The sequence below is a fragment of the Carassius auratus genome, chromosome 42 (genome assembly GCF_003368295.1).
Source record: "Carassius auratus strain Wakin chromosome 42, ASM336829v1, whole genome shotgun sequence".
In the NCBI taxonomy this organism is placed as follows: domain Eukaryota; kingdom Metazoa; phylum Chordata; class Actinopteri; order Cypriniformes; family Cyprinidae; genus Carassius; species Carassius auratus.
This window is the reverse complement of record NC_039284.1, coordinates 18039480-18045479: the sequence shown is the minus strand read 5'-3', so window position 1 is coordinate 18045479 and position 6000 is coordinate 18039480. Positions and strand designations below refer to the sequence as shown.

At 38.1% G+C, this 6000-nt stretch overlaps 1 pseudogene; it reads left to right on the top strand.

The window, feature by feature from the left end:
* Nucleotides 1–2747: 2747 nt before the first annotated feature.
* On the top strand, nt 2748–5215 carry LOC113060950 (NF-kappa-B inhibitor alpha-like; annotated as a pseudogene).
* Nucleotides 5216–6000: the final 785 nt, after the last annotated feature.

Genomic DNA, 6000 nt, shown 5'->3' with positions numbered 1-6000 from the left:
AAGGGTCAGAATTGGTGTAAAGAACATGTCTCAACAGTTTAGGCTGCTGCTGGTGGTGTAATGGTGTGGGGGATGTTTTCTTGGCACACTCTGGACCCCTTAGTACCAATTGAGCATTGTTTAAAAGCCACAGCCTACCTGAGTATTGTTGCTGACCATGTCCATCCCTTTATGACTTCAGTGTACCCATCTTCTGATGGCACTTCCAGCAGGATAATGCACCATGTCACAAAGCTCAAATCATCTCAGACTGGTTTCTTGAACATGACAATGAGTTCACTTTACTCGGATGGCCTCCACAGTCACCAGATCTCAATCCAATAGAGCAGCTTTGGGTTGTTGTGGAACGGGAGATTCACATCATGGATGTGCAGCAGACAAATCTGCAGCAACTGCGTGATGCTATCATGTCAATGAGGACCAAAATCTCTGAGGAATGTTTCCAACACCTGAATCTGAATCTGTTGAATCTGTGCCACAAAGAATGAAGGCAATTCTGAAGGCAAAAGGTGGTCCAACCCCAAGAGGTTTGTAACAATTGTAACAATTAATGACAAATGCATATGTGCATGAAACTAAAAAAGAAATCATTCATTTACCATGATAGTATTCCAAGAAAGTCAATATGGCTTCCACAGAAAAAGAAAAAGAGAGATTCGGCATAATGTTCATGCAGCTCTTTTCAACTGAATTGAAAGTGAATGGGGAGTGACGCCATCAAGCTCCAAAAATGATAAGCAAATGCATTATAAAATCAGAATAAGCCATGTGATTGCTATTACAAGGAAATAATTGGAAATGTAATTCTCTATTCATCCATAATGAAAAGATTGCATTAAAATGTGGTCACATGTTATACAAAACCCCAATGATTTGTTGTGGCTGAACTATTCCTCATAGTTCATTCCTTATAGCATCACATCCATGTTATCGTATTATTTTCACATGGCAACAATACATATTAAGCATGTGAGATGGTAAGTGATGAGTCGGTGATCATGTTTAAATGTGACGGATGGTCTTGTTCCTGAAGTTTAGCTTGTGAATCATTAGAGGAAGATTGTGTGTTTATGTATATGTCAGAACTGCCTCAGCAAAAGAGCCAGGGGTTTTAGTAATAGTCAGTCCACTGTTCTCCCACCGAACATTTCTGTGCAAGAACTCCGCGCAGAGAGCTGGACAGGACATCTTATCCACACTGACAAAGGAAAATTTTCAGTTTCCAGAATTTGATCAGGTTAAATGAGTTGGGACCTGATAACACTGCGAAGCAATTGCATTGTTGTGATTTGTAGGTCACTTTACTACAATATGCACTCATCATCTTATCTATACTTGAATGAATTAGATTGTATCAGAGACAAGTTACTCAACCTGTTTATAGGTCACACTGATATAAGTTTACAGTAGTAAAAACGTTCCACTGGGAGTACGCTTTCTGTTGTACTTTTAGACAATGTGCATTTTGCAAATGTAGATGCGTTTTAGTGGAACACCCTCTGCCCTTGGGGTTTACCGTGCATGGTTACTGTTACTATGGTAGTTGTTTTGAGGACAGAACTGTATTGGATAGTACACTTGCGTCTTGAACGAAAAACGACGCATTCTCTGCATCCTTTGGTGTGAATTTGAATGCCTTTGTTGGGCAAATGCTCACGGCAGAAATACAGACAGGAGGAGTTTTCCATTCTTCACATTATGAGGAAGCAGTACTAAGTTGGCAACGTACACTCTACTTCCTGGACTTTAAATGAATGTACATTAACTTACTATATTAATTCTCTCTCTTGCAAAGTCAGAATTATATAAGCCATCTAAAATCTATGTTTGATACCTTTCAGCAAACATTATGTAAAAAATGAATAATTATAAAACTAGTAAAATTATAATTTAAGAATTAATAATAATAATGATATACTTTAATAATATAGTTTATAATCGGAATTATAAATTAATTTATAATAAAAATCTAATTAAAAAATATATTATACATTTTATTTCATGTTTTAATTTGATTAGATGTTGTGATATCAGAATTACAGAGACCATCAAAATCTACATGCATGATTCAATATCTTTCAGCAAAATATAAAAATAAATAAAATAAAATAAACCATTATTCAATAATTCATTATAATTTGTAAAAAATAATTTTATATTAGTAATAATTACTATTATTGTGTACTTTATAATATCATTTTATAATTAGAATTATTAAAATATAAATGATAAAATATTAGAAATATAAAGATGTTTTAAGATTGTTTGTATTATACATTAAATTTACCATCATCGTTTGTGCATTACTTTGTTCAAATGATGCAATATCAGAATTATGGAAACTATCTGAAAAATATATGCATGATTCAGAATCTTTCAGTAAAAATTTTGAAATGTTTTGAACATGGAATTTTTTGCAAAGCCCCAAAGTACACTTTGTGATGTTCTGCACTAAATGTTTTCTTTTTCTGACACAAAATGTTTAGGATTTTTTTCTTTTCAGCCGGCCCTAGCTGGATTCTGTAATATCTTTGCAAATGGAAAAGTCGGGCTTTCAGTATTACTGATCTGATAGTGTTTAATGAAGCAGAGAAAATTTCCCCAAACTCCTGGCTTTGTTTAATTCCCTGTTCACATAATTCAGACGTCAATTCACTCTTGGAAATCCCCCAGTCTCAGTGAAGCTCCGCCCTTTTCTTCTTCTCTTTTAACGCTCAAGAGACTCTCAGTCCAGAAGAGCTACACAGACATCCGACACAAACATGGAGCTTTACAGAGGCAGCAGCACCCAACCAAATGGATTATAACGACGATGGCCGAGGACCCAAATCTGGGAAAATGCTTGCAAGCACCGACGACCGTTTAGACAGCGGTTTGGATTCGCTTAAAGAGGAAGAATGCACGGACGTGGTGGTGTCTGATTTCGGGCGGATGAGTATGGCCGAGCGACAGGACGAGCCCTGGAGGAAAGTGCTCACCGAAGACCGGAGACACGTAAGTGCGCGGAGATGTATAAACAATATTTTGTAGCTCATGCAAAGCATTTATGTGCATTTGATATTTTTAAAATAATATGCATAATATATAATGGATGAAAAAGAAACAACCTTTTGGTTGCAGAGAACTATTTTTTTATTTATTTATTTAGCCCGCTTTGTTGTTTTTAGCAAGTTTTAGTTTAATGCAAAAAGTCCTTCAAGTTTATGATTGTATTTCGGCACAGTTAAGTAATTTAAATGTTATAATCAAACTAAACAACTTTTAGTTTGTAAAGAGCTTTAATATAATTAATAACTTTATTAATTAATTTATATGTTTGTTTTTCAAAGTACTTATTTCACTGCACTGCTCTGAAAAAAAAAAAAATCAAAGCAAATGATCGTTTCGTGAGCGCTGTTAAAGTCTTGCTCGTTCCATTCACAACCGTATAGTCATAATGGACTTTATGTAAACAGAAACGCTGCATCAAGCACGGACTGTTCTCTGGCGCCGCGTCAGTGTGGGCGGGGCTTCTGCGGGTCTCTGGCCTGGCGTCAATGTGGGCGGGGCCTCGCGAGCTCGGAAAGTCCCGGGCTGCGCGCCAGACAGTCATACGCGCGAGAGCCGCGCATGTCCCTACTAGGAAAAATACAGTTCTCTGCAAACCATAAAAGTTGGTTTATAAATGAAAAATGTTTTACGGTTGCATAATAATGTTTATCCCTTTATTTTAAAGGTATCTACATCTTGCCATTATTCACGAGGCCAAAGAGGCTGCATTAAAAATGATTCAGTTGTCCTATGGTGACCCCTTCCTCAACATACAAAACAACCAGAGACAGGTACAACAAGATTAGTTTTAAAAACATGTGCATATAATATCAAATATTAGCTCTTTTTATGACTATTTAGCTCATTCTAAACCAATCTCTTCTCATTTCAGACTGCATTGCATTTGGCCGTCGTCACAGAGCAGCCTCTTATAGTGGAGCAGTTACTGAAAGCCGGCTGTGATGCATCTCTGGTCGACGACCGTGGAAATACAGCCCTCCATATCTCCTGCAGGACAGGTTCTCTGGCCTGCTTCAGCCTCCTAACGCAGGGCTGTCCGCAGCAACTCCCAGCCATCCTCCAGACACCAAACTATAATGGTAAGATGGTGTTTTCAATCTGCGATGAACTTCCCTGACCTTTGTTTGGACATTTTTGATCTGATTTGAATCTCATTTTACTCTCCAGGTCAGAAATGCATACATGTGGTCGCCGTCCAAGGCTACCTGTCGCTGTTAGAAAGCCTCATCCAGTTTGGCGCAGACATTAACGCACAGGTAAGAATGAGATTTCTCTCGAAACAAATCTGTTTGTGTCTTAATAAACCGAAAAATTACTTTGTGAAACCAAATGGCTTAAAATACTTGTATTTGTCTTTAGGAGCAGTGTAATGGCCGGACCGCTCTCCACTTAGCAGTCGACCTCCAGAACTTTGAGCTGGTTAAACTTCTAATCAGCAAAGGCGCTGATGTTCACAGCTTCACGTACGGCGGTCACACGCCTTATCACCTGACCTATGGCCGAGCCAACACAGACATCCAAAATGTCCTGTATGAGCTCACGGTGCCACACCTAAGGGAACTTCCAGAGAGTGAGTCAGAAGATAGCGACGAGGATTATGAAGACCAATGTACATTTGATGATGAAGATGTAAGCATTCCTTTTTTTTTGGTGTTCACTTGATTCCTTTCAAATAATAAGCGTTTATGTAGTCCCTAATTTCTTTTTTGCTCGTTTCACAGATCTATGATGATATTAAAATGGTGGGGCAAGTATAGAAGGACTTCTGGTGGATGGAGGTGTGAATGGAGAACGAGATTGATATTCTCACTCAAGGTGCCTAGAAAGAGTCCGCAGTAGAGCTCGCAGGGTCTCCGGTGGCTCACGGCTCATTGGCGGCGCAAATACAAGACTGATGTAAAAGGAGGCCCTGGAAATGAAGGGTGTATTAGAACAACACTGGAGAGAGGCTGACCAAAGCATACCGTTGGCTCTCGATCACGGACTGTACTGTCAGCCTGAATTAACGGCTGTGTTTATGTTGTACTGTGATGTAAAATATTGTGCATACAAACAGATTTATTTTTATATTAACATGTACATGTGTGTATATAAAAGATTGCATTGTCTTTTTGTTGTTTTGTGGAAAGATATAACACATTTTAAATTAAAACCTTCAACTTGACTTTGTGTCCTTCCTTGGAAATGCACGAGAACCGTTCTACAAGAGAAATGAGGATGTTAAATATCCTTTTATGTCACTGAGGAGAAGTGTTTGTAACTGAAGAACTTGTACTCTGTTTTCCGTCAGCTGAGTTCACTGGAATTTCCTGAGCAGGAAGGGCCTCTTAAACAAAATAGGCAATGCTGAAAGTTCCCAACTTCCTGAATTCCCAAAATAAGGAAGATCGTGGAATTACACAATGCGGCTTTATGCCGAATCTATCAGGGTGATAAATTAGTTAAGAATTTACCCACTTGTAACTCTTTGGGTTTTAAATTATATTCTTAGAAAAGTGCCTCCCATGTTGACGTTCTTGGGAAAGGGTGTAGTGTCCGTTCGGCATGTTATTTGAACATTGTTTAAGACTGATCTTAAGATAATTAAAGATTAAATTAAAGATAGACCTTAAAATTTCCACATCCTTTATTGGCATAGTTTTAATATCCCTAATGTTTGCAATTTAATTTCACATTTAAACCAACAACGTGAAGTGAAACTCCTTGAAATTTTACTCAAATTTTCACAAGCAGTTCAACTTTTGTCGCACTTTGCTTTTGTCTTGCACCTTACAGTAAAGCAGAGTGAAGAAGTGTATGTGGTTTTCTTGATTTGAATACAAACCTGAGATCTCTAAAGGGAATCCACCTTCAGCTTAACCCTGCTTGTTTCCGAACGTGAATCCGGACTGTACGCCTTTTTGATTTTGAAATACCGTTAGCGTCTTCAGTCCCTGAGACACCTCTTGA